Source organism: Physeter macrocephalus, chromosome 18, assembly GCF_002837175.3.
Source record: "Physeter macrocephalus isolate SW-GA chromosome 18, ASM283717v5, whole genome shotgun sequence".
Lineage (NCBI taxonomy): Eukaryota > Metazoa > Chordata > Mammalia > Artiodactyla > Physeteridae > Physeter > Physeter macrocephalus.
In genome coordinates, this window is record NC_041231.1 from 92,511,500 (window position 1) to 92,522,653 (window position 11,154).

Here is an 11,154-nt window from a genome sequence, read left to right on the forward strand (position 1 = left end):
TTTTTTTTTTTTTTGCTTTTTTTTTTTAACCCGTTGTTTTTTCTCCTGTGAGATTATAATGAACATGGTCACACAACAAGTAAAGTCTGAAGTAGGACAGAAAACACTCCAAAGGCTGGTCTGGTCATCCAAGATCATTAAAAATGGCTGACCCCTAACAGTATGTTCAAAAATAAAAATGCAAATTAAAATACAAACAAATCTTCCTTTTGAAAGCACTTTTTTTTTAATTGAAGTATAGCTGATTTACAATGTTGTGTTAGTTTCAAACATACAGCAAAGTGATTCAGTTAAACAAATATATACATATTGGTATATATATAAATCTATTCTTTTTCAGATTCTTTTCCATTATAGGTAATTACAAGATATTGAATAGAGTTCCCTGTGCTATAGCAGGCCCTTGTTGGTTATCTATTTTACATATAGTAGTGTGTATATATAAATAGCAAACACCTAATTCATCCCCCCCCACCCCGGTTTTCCTCTTTGGTAACCGTAAGTTTGTCTTCCATGTCACCTTTAAGAAAAGAAGCAGGACCTTGAAAGATCTGGGTTTTTTTCTTCTCCTGTTGCAAATTCACGTTGTGGGTTTGGTTGGGTGGTGGGGAGCACGCGTCACCTGCAGGTGACTCTGCCCGCAGTGGGCAGCCTGGGGGCCTCTCTCCTCCAATGTTTAGATTCTGAGAGAGGAAGTGGGGGGTGAATGGCTCAGGGTGGCCTTCTCCCCACACACCCTTTTCTTTTAGTTTAACTTTTTCTTTTTTGCTGTCTAGTCATCCTCATCAGTTTTCTGCTTCTTGGTGTCAACACTGCCATCCTTGTCACCTTCAGCTGCCCATCTGCCCGGAGCTGCCTCAGCCTCCTTGTCTTCATTCCACCCTCTTCCGCCCCACAGCCTCCTTCCCCCTCCTCCACTTCCTCCCCACCTTCTTCTACCTCACTGGCAGCCTCCTGCTCCCCATTTACCTCGTTAGCCTTCCCATTAGCAGTATACCTCTTCCACTCTCTACCTCCTCCACAACTTCCTTTTTCTCCTTTAAGTCCTTGGTGATGATCTCAGAGCTGGTGTCCATGGCCGTGTCTGACATGGTGGGGCACACCAGAGATCCAATGCAGCAGACAAAAAAGAAAGCCCCAGTTCGGGGACTCTGGCAATGAAGCAGCCTGAGTCCATGTCTGCGGAGGAGGCATACAGACCTGTGGCTGCAGTGAACAGGGAGCCAGTCTCAGGGAGAATGAAAAGATGGCTTTTCAGAGCAGCTGACTAGTCCAATTGTATCTTTACATTCATGTATTCCATGGAAAATTTCCTTCCTAATTCAAACATTTTAAAAGTGGTATATTGAAAAGAGTTCTATTTAGCCAAAGAGCAAATCATAACAACCTAGAGAAACCACTCACTAGCAAATTTGCAAAACACCTGGTTTCCATTCAGATTATATACAATGCTCAACTGTTTAGCACAAATCGATAACTTGATTCATCTGCTTGGAATGGTACACTTCCATGACCAATTATAGAATACAGAAGTATCTCCTTGAAGGGAAGTTTAGGTTATCTGCTGAATATTATTATCGCTAATACCAGAGCTACCTCTAGGATTTTGACCCAGCAAACTTACTGGGTCAAAACAATTACCAGTTTGGTAATCTAAAGAGAAATATCCATAGGATACTGCCAAGGGAGGAAAGATCCAGATCAAAAATAAAGCTATGGGGCTTCCCTGGTGGTGCAGTGGTTGAGTCCGCCTGCCGATGCAGGGGACACGGGTTCGTGCCCCGGTCTGGGAAGATCCCACATGCCGCAGAGCGGCTGGGCCCGTGAGCCATGGCTGCTGAGCCAGCGCGTCCTGGGCCTGTGCTCCGCAACGGGAGAGGCCACAGCAGTGAGAGGCCCCACGTACCGCAAAAAAAAAATAAAATAAAATAAAATAAATAAAGCTATGGACTAGGCATAGGTTCACTGGACTTCAAAGTACAAAGAAGAATAACAAAGATCTATGACTGGAATAATGAAACTGACTGTGACTGAAGTACTTTAAAGCCAGTGTCCATTCGGACTTGTTAATGCCCACACCACACCAATGTTATATAATTTGACTATGACTCCCGGAGAGAAACAAAATGAGCCAACTGTATACCTAAGTGGGCATCCAATAATTGCTGTTCAATTGATTGACAGATATTCATAAATAATATCCCCAAATGACAGTATCAAACTTTCTAAAATTACAAATATGTTTTACCAATTTGAGACAAAGAATAAGAGACAAAGAGAAGAAAAACCATTGCCTTAAAGGATAATTTGGGAAAAAAATCGATTAGAAAACCTTGCCCATTTGTCACAGCAGCTGGGGACTTCCTGAGAGAAGCGAGTATTTGATTATCTGACACCAGTGCACATAAATAGGGAGAATTAGCTTAATAAAACGAGTAAGATCATTTAACTAGAATTTGACTTGTGGAATATATTAATGTTACCACTTTTGAAAATTAATATTGATATCCCATATCTCCAAATCTACTTTTCAGATTTAAATTTTCTTTCTTTTAGGTGATTCAAAATTTTGATTGAGTCATTTTCTACTTAAAGTCAAAAGTAAAGTATTCTAGTCTTAATTTTGCTTCAAAACACTAGAGACAATATAAAAATTATTACAATTCGGGCTTCCCTGGTGGCGCAGTGATTGAGAATCTGCCTGCTAATGCTGGGGACGCGGGTTCGAGCCCTGGTCTGGAAAGATCCCACATGCTGCGGAGCAACTAGGCCCGTGAGCCACAACTACTGAGCCTGAGCATCTGGAGCCCGTGTTCCGCAACAAGAGAGGCCGCGATGGTGAGAGGCCCGCGCACAGTGATGAAGAGTGGCCCCCACTTGCCACAACTGGAGAAAGTCCTTGCACAGAAACGAGGACCCAACGCAGCCAAAAATAAATAAATAAACAAATGTGGGGTTAAAAAATATATATTATTTATAAAAAAAAAATTTATTACAATTCAATGATTTAAAAAAGGCAAATAATCTGATTAAAAATGGTCAAGAGCTCTGAATAGACATTTCTCCAAAGATATACAAATAAATCATCATCACATGAAAAGATGCTCAACATCAATACCCATCAGGAAAATGCAAATCAAAACTACCAGGAGTTACCACTTCACATCTACTAGGATGACTATAATAAAAATAAATAAAATAAAATAATAACAAGTGTTGACGAGAACATAGAGAAATTGGAACTATCATGCACTGCTGATCAGAATGTAAAATAGTATGGCTAATTTGACTATTAGTATAGCTAACAGTCTGGCAGTTCCTCAAATTGTTAAGCATAGAGTTAACATATGATCTAGAAATTCCTTTTCTGGGTGTATAGCCTAGAGAAATAAAACTATATGTCCACACAAAAAATTGTACATCAATGTCCATAGCAGCATTATCCCTAATAGCCAAGAAGTAGGAAAAACCCAAACATCATTCAGGTGATGAATGGAGAAATAAAATGTGGTATATCCACACAACGGAATATTATTAGGCAATAAAAAGAAATGAAGTAGTGATACATGTTATAACACAGATGGACCTTGAAAACCTGATAAGTGAAAGAGGTCAGTCACAAGGGGACACACGTCATATGATTCCACTTAAATGAAATATCAAAAGAGACAGAAAGCAGACTGTTGATTACCCAGGTCTGGGAAAGCGAGCAAGGAGGACTGAGGGGTGAGAGCTAAAGCAGTTTGTTTGGGGCAATGAAAATGTTTTAAATTGACTGTGGTGATGAATGCACAAGGCTGTGAATACACTAAAAACTACTTAATTGTACACTTCAAATGGTGTATGGTAGGAGAATCATTATCTCAATAAAACTGCTTAAAAAACACAACAACAATAACAAAATATTACAGATAAGCTTGAGCCACACCATCACCACTGTTCTCACTTCTGTGCCCTCTGCCTAAATGTCTCTTCCACCCACCTGCCCTAGCAAACTCCTACTCACCTTTCACAACTCAGGTACATGTCATCACCCCAGGAAGCCTTCTCTACCCTCTTCGGAAAGAGTAAGGCACTGCTCCCCGTGTGTGCACAGATGAGCTAGTGGCACATCCTGGCAAAGATTCATAAATGTGTCCCCCCCTTAGTGTGAGTCCCTCAATTGTCTATTCATCTTTAAATCCCCAGAGCCAAGCTGAGGACTTAGAAGAAAATATGCTCTTATTGTGGATGGAGGGAAAGAAGGGAGGAAGGGAAGGTAGTGAGAGAGGGAAGGAGGGAGTGAGAGGAGAAAAGAGGGGAAGGCAGGGCAGGGAGAGAGAGTAAGAAAGAAAGGGAGGACGGAGGAGAAATGCATGAATGAACAAATGAGCAAAGTAGCAAAGATCAGGGCAGCAGAAAGGTGCGTTAATGAGTACTCATCAAGACCAAACTTCCGGGGCAAATAGACTAGTTCCTGTCAGCAATCAAAAAGTTAACTCTAGGGCTTCCCTGGTGGCGCAGTGGTTGACAGTCCACCTGCCGATGCGGGGGACGTGGGTTCGTGCCCCGGTCCGGGAGGATCCCACATGCTGCGGAGCGGCTGGTGATGTAGGGCTTCCCTGGTGGCGCAGTGGTTGAGAGTCCGCCTGCCGATGCAGGGGACACGGGTTCCTGCCCCGGTCCGGGAGGATCCCACATGCTGCGGAGCGGCTGGGCCCCATGGGCCATGGCCGCTGGGCCTGCGCGTCCGGAGCCTGTGCTCCGCGGCGGGAGAGGCCACAGCGGTGAGAGGCCCGCGTACCGCAAAAAAAAAAAAAAAAAAGTTAACTCTAGAGAAATACAACTTTAAAAAAGTTAACTCTAGAGAAATACAACTTTCAGCAAAAGCTGGGGTCAAGCTCTGATAGAGAATCTGATATTTCTTCCAGGGGATCTTCTTGCTCTAACAAGAATAACAGCAGCAACTTTTCATTCTATGGAACACTGTGTACTGACAATTTTTTTTTAATTACACTTACAAAATTATCACAGAAATAATTTTTTCATTTAATACATTATGAAATTTATACATATAATTATAGAAAAAGTAAAATAAAAACCCTATGCATTAAAAATAGATTAGAGGGCTTCCCTGGTGGCACAGTGGTTAAGAACCCACCTGCCAATGCAGGGGACATGGGTTCGAGCCCTGGTCGGGGAAGATCCCACATGCCGTGGAGCAACTAAGCCCATGCACCACAACTACTAAGCCTGTGCTCTAGAGCCTGAGAGCCACAACTACTGAAGCCTGTGCGCCTAGAGCCCGTGCCCCGCAACAAGAGAGGCCACCACAATGAGAAGCCCGCGCACTGCACTGAAGAGCAGCCCCCGCTGGCCACAACTAGAGAAAGCCCACACACAGCAACAAAGACACAATGCGGCCAACAATAAATAAATAAAACAAATAAATTTTTTAAAAAATAGATTAGAAGGAAATATGCCAAAATATTAACAGTAGCTGTATTTTGATAATGGCACTCATATTCTAAACATCAGGTCTTCCTGGATTCTAGAGGCTTTCAGACACGAGTCTGGGCCTGACAAGGCAGAGCTTCTTCCCCAAGCTTGATCCCAACCATCTGGAGGTTCGCAAGGTCTCCGGAGTCATGTTCTATAGCATCCAAATGGCTCATCTGGAAGGGCTGGCCCCTCAGAGAGTTGACTTTGACCCCAAGGGCCCTCTCTTCATCCAATTATTCAAGAGAGGCCCATGCTGGAACCTGCCAAGCCAAGGTTCTAACAGTGGCCTTGAAGAAGGCTACATCGATAGTTCAGAGATTAGGTAATAAGGGACAGAGGTAGGCTGTTAACTATGGGAAAAGGAAGCCTCCAGTGGGAAAGAGGTTTCTGCAAAAACAAAAGAATTCAGTGACTGATTACATATGGGAAATGACAGAGTGAAGATGGAAGGTTTCTAACCTACAAGGCTAATGCAGAGTGACACCAGTAACGTAAGTGGAAGCTGTAGGGAAGCGCAGGTCAGAGGAAAAGAGTGTAACTTGGGCATTAGACACGTTCACTTTAAGATACTATCCAGTGATCTGTGTGAGCAGAACTGCGCCACAAACAACTGTAAACGCATGACAGAACTCATATAAGGTCGACGATGTTGATGTCACCAAAGAAGACGGACAGCAGGAACCGCAGTGAGGAGGACTCCTGTACACCAGGGGTAAAGATCATCAAGGAGGTGGAACCATGTCACAGAGGCAGAACGGGTGGGCAGGACTTCAAAAGAGGAGCGCGTGCCTGACTGAGTAATGGCCACAGAACAATGGGCTTCAAGTGGTAGCGAAAAGCAAAAACTATGCTGACCTCTTCTCTGCCTTATGAATCAGAGGGAATTCGCCTAGAAATCACAAGTGCAATTAAGATGCTTGACTTAATTTCCTGTAGATTTCCATTTGACTATGCAATAAATTAGAACTAAAAAACCACATGTGCATAGCGTTTTACCCTTTGCGAAGCATTTTCAAATACTTTTATCTCAGCTAATCTCCCCAGCAGCCCCATGAAGTAAGTATTTATGATCCCCATCTTATGGATGAGGAAACAGGGATAGAAAGATGTTGTGACTTGCAGAGAGGCGTCCTAAACTGGAAACCAGGAGGCAGGGCCAGGACGACCTGTGTCTCTAACAGGTGAACTGAAGCACTTTGAAATCTGCGCTATTTCCCTTTTGAGGGAAATGGCAATGTTGCCTTAACTCCCGTGTATTAGGGATTACTTCTTTCGTGATGCCTACAACAACTAAGCTTTGCACATTTAGTCACAGATTATAGTCATCTACTTTCCTCTAGAGAAAATAAAGTTTAGGGCTTCCCTGGTGGCGCGGTGGTTGAGAATCCTCCTGCCAATGCAGGGGACACGGGTTCAATCCCTGGCCTGTGAAGATTCCACATGCCACAGAGCAACTAGGCCCGTGCGCCACAACTACTGAGCCTGCGCTCTAGAACCCGTGAGCCACAACTACTAAGCCTGAGTGCCACAACGACTGAATCCCGCACGCCTAGAGCCCATGCTCTACAATTGGAGAGGCCACCGCAGTGAGAAGCCCACACACCACAGCTGCAGAAAGCCCACGCACAGCAACGAAGACCCAACACAGCCAAAAATAAAAATAAATTAATTAATTTGTTTAAAAAAAGAAAGAAAATAAAGTTTACATTTAGAATGCTATAAATTATCTATACTCCTCGTATAAAGAGCTATGAAGTAGAAAACAGAGATGAGAAAGCAAACATCTGGGGGCTGGATAAGAATGTAACAACTAAGAGGAGACTGGAGCACCCCTGACTGCGTACAAGGTGATGGGGTGGGGCCGAGCAAGGTCAGCAGTCACGCTGGGGGAGGTGGGTGGTATCAGAGCCCATCCAAGGGGAGGACGCTGTCAGAGCACAGGCAGGAGGAGAAAGGCATCTGTACAGGAGGGTGACTCTGCATGGGGGATCAGTGGATGAGAAATGAAGAAGGGAGGGACGGTCACAAAGGACAGTGGCCTGACACCAGGCGGCAGAGCCTGAGCAGAGCAGGAGCATCCACCAAGGCGCACAGCCCAGCCCAGGGTCTCAGCGCCCAGGAAAAGCAAGAATGGCATCCCTGCAGGGGGCAGCCCAGAGTGGGTGTCAGAGCTGGAGCACAGTGAGGTGGGCATACGCACGTAAGGACAGCCTGGCCTGTGAAGCCCAAGCCCAGTGGAGGTGACGAGGGCCGCCGCATGGAGCAGGGGTGGCAGCTGCTCAGTGTCTGCTGTCAGACCATAAACAGGGTGAGGAAAGTACGCACGCAGGAGGATGGCCCTGCGAGGTGTTAGGAGGGGGTGCTCACAGGGCACTGGAATCCGGGAGGGGTGAGGAGGCCATCTCTGTAGGGACGCACCAAGGTGCAGAGTACAGGAGTTCGAGAGAGGTGAAAGTTTGATGAGGAAATTTACATAGCTCAAGGAACCCTCTCACAAAATACATTATTAACAACAGGAAAAAATAACCTTACAGTACAGACACTTGGCAGACATCACCTTAATCAACTGATCAAAGTTAACATCACCAATAATGGGACAAATCCAAATCAGGTGTCACTGGATAGGATGCACTAAGAGGATCAATTTTGAAGATATTGCTACCAAAGATGCCTAACTTGAACCTACTCAGGAGAAACATTAGACAAACACAAATCATGGGAGGATCATTCAATAACTGGCCTGTACTCCTCAAAAATGACAATGATAAAAAGGCAAGGAAAGAGAGAGAAACTGGCCCAGATTTAAAAAGTCTTAAGGAGACATGACACCTCAACGCAAAATCCTCTTGCTATAAATGACATTATAGGGATAACCTGTGTGAGGAGTGAAGAAGAGATGGTAGGCAGGTCTGAGGGCCAATTCCCATTTTTGATGGCAGTGTTGTGGTTTTTGTTGGACAATAACTTTGCAGAAAACAGACACTAAAGTATTTGGGGGTGATGAGGCAAAAGTGAACAGCTTACTCTCAAACGGCTTAGAAAAGGAAAAGGAAAAGGAAAAGATTTTCTGTAGTGCTCCTGCAACTTTTCTGCAAACATCTTTTTTTTTTTTTTTTTTTTTGAAACCAAGAGGCAATTAGAGGGACAGGCTGCTTGGCAACATAAGAATACAAGGCTGCCATCAAAAAACTGCAAGAGAATGAAAGGCATTAAAAAACATGGAATATGACTATCCACATGGAAGTATTTTTTCTCTGATAGGAAAAGAAGCATCAGTTTTATGGGAACAATGTCAGTGGCAGGACCAATAAAGATTATCAGCAAACTGGGTTTTTTGTAAATGTCTATATTAAAGGAATATCTACTTTAAAAGCCAAAGAGAGACAGGTGGAGTCAAGATGGTGGACAAGGAGGACGTGAAATTTGTGTCTCCGTACAACTAGGGCACCTACCAGGCACCGGTAGGGGACCACAGACACCTATGGGGACAGGAGGAACCCCAGCAACCAGCTGGCGAGATCTTGGCTCCCAGGCCGGAGGTCAGGTCTGAGCTCCTGTGGTGTGAGCTCCGAGTAATAACCACTGGACTAACAGAGAACCTCAGAGCGCGGGGAATACTAAAAAGAGTGAGGCCACCCAGAGGTCCTAATCTCAGCACCAAGACCTGGCACTATCCAACTGCCTGCAAACTGCAGTGCTGGGTGCCTCAGGCCAAACAAACAGTAAGACAGGAATACAGCCCCACCGATCAAAAAAAAAAAAAAGAAACAACAAAAAAATATGTTACAGACAAAGGAACAAGATAAAAACCTACAAGACCAAATAAATGAAGATGAAATAGGCAAGCTACCTGAAAAAGAATTCAGACTAATGATAGAAAAGACGATCCAAAACCTCGAAAACAGAACAGAAAAAAATACAAGAAACATTTAAAAAGAATCTAGAAGAATTAAAGAGCAAACAAACAGTGATGAACAACACAACAACTGAAATTAAAAATACTCTGGAAGGAATGAATAGCAGAATAACTGAGGCAGAAGAACGGATAAATGACCTGGAAGATAAAATGGTGAAAATAACTGCCAGGAAGCAGAATAAAAACAATGAAAAGAATTGAGAACAGTCTCAGAGACCTCTGGGACAACATTAAACTCACCAACGTTTGAATTACAGGGGTCCCAGAAGAAGAAGAGAAAAAGAAAGGGTCTGAGAAAATATTAGAAAAGTTGATAGTCGAAAACATCCCTAACATGGGAAAGGAAATAGTCAATCAAGTCCAGAAAGCACAGAGTCCCACACAGGATAAACCCAAAGAGAAACACACCAAGACACATATTAATCAAACTATCAAAAATTAAACACAGAGAAAAAATATTAAAAGCAGCAAGGGAAAAGCAACAAATAACATACAAGGGAATCCCCGTAAGGTTAACAGCTGATCTTTGAGCAGGAACTCTGCAAGCCAGAAGGGAGTGGCAGGACATAATTAAAGTGACGAAAGGGAAAAACCTACAACCAAGATTACTCTACCCAGCAAGGATCTCATTCAGATTCGAGGGAGAAATTAAAACCTTTACAGACAAGCAAAAGTTAGGAGAATTCAGCACCACCAAAGCAGCTTTAAAACAAATGCTAAAGGAACTTCTCTAGGCAGGAAACACAAGAGAAGGAAAAGACCTACAAAAACAAACCCAAAATAATTAAAAAACAAGACCCATATATATACTGTATACAAAGGACCCACTTCAGACCTAGGGACACATACAGACTGAAAGTGAGGGGATGGAAAAAGATATTCCATGCAAATGGAAATCAGAAGAAAGCTGGAGTAGCAATTCTCATATCAGACAAAATAGACTTTAAATAAAGACTATTACAAGAGACAAAGAACAACGCTACATAATGATCAAGGAATCAATCCAAGAAGAAGACATAACAATTGTAAATATTTATGTACCCAACACAGGAGCACATCAATAAATAAGACAAATGCTAACAGCCATAAAAGGGGAAATCAACAGTAACACAATCATAGTAGGGGACTTTAACACCCCACTTTCACCAATGGACAGATCATCCAAAATGAAAATAAATAAGGAAACAAAAAGTTTAAATGACACATTAAAAAAGATGGATTCAATGGATATTTATAGGACATTCCATCCAAAAACAACAGAATACACTTTTTCTCAAGTGCTCATGGAACATTTTCCAGGATAGATCATATCTTGGGTCACAAATCAAGCCCTGGTAAATTTAAGAAAATTGAAATTGTATCAATTATCTTTTCCGACCACAACACTATGAGACTAGATATCCATTACAAGAAAAAAACTTTAAAAATACAAACACATGGAGGCTAAACAATACACTACTAAATGACCAAGAGACATTCACAGAAAGATAGACAAGATGAAAAGGCAGAGGGCTATGTACCAGATGAAGGAACAAGATAAAACCCCAGAAAAACAACTAAATGAAGTGGAGATAGGCAACCTTCCAGAAAAAGAATTCAGAATAATGATAGTGAGATGATCCAGGACCTCAGAAAAACAATGGAGGCAAAGATCGAGAAGATGCAAGAAACGTTTAACAAAGACCTAGAAGAATTAAAGAACAAACAAACAGAGATGAACAATACAATAACTGAAATGAAAACTACACTAGAAGGAA

General features: G+C 42.7%; 1 protein-coding gene and 1 pseudogene across 10 annotated transcripts in view; both read right to left on the reverse strand.

Annotated features, from left to right (window-relative positions):
* The window catches only part of CDKAL1 (CDK5 regulatory subunit associated protein 1 like 1), a 678,378-nt gene that overhangs the window by 585,270 nt on the left and 81,954 nt on the right, over positions 1-11,154 (reverse strand). The gene's annotated exons all lie outside the window — the stretch shown is intronic.
* LOC102975852 (prothymosin alpha-like) lies at positions 416-1,354 on the reverse strand (annotated as a pseudogene).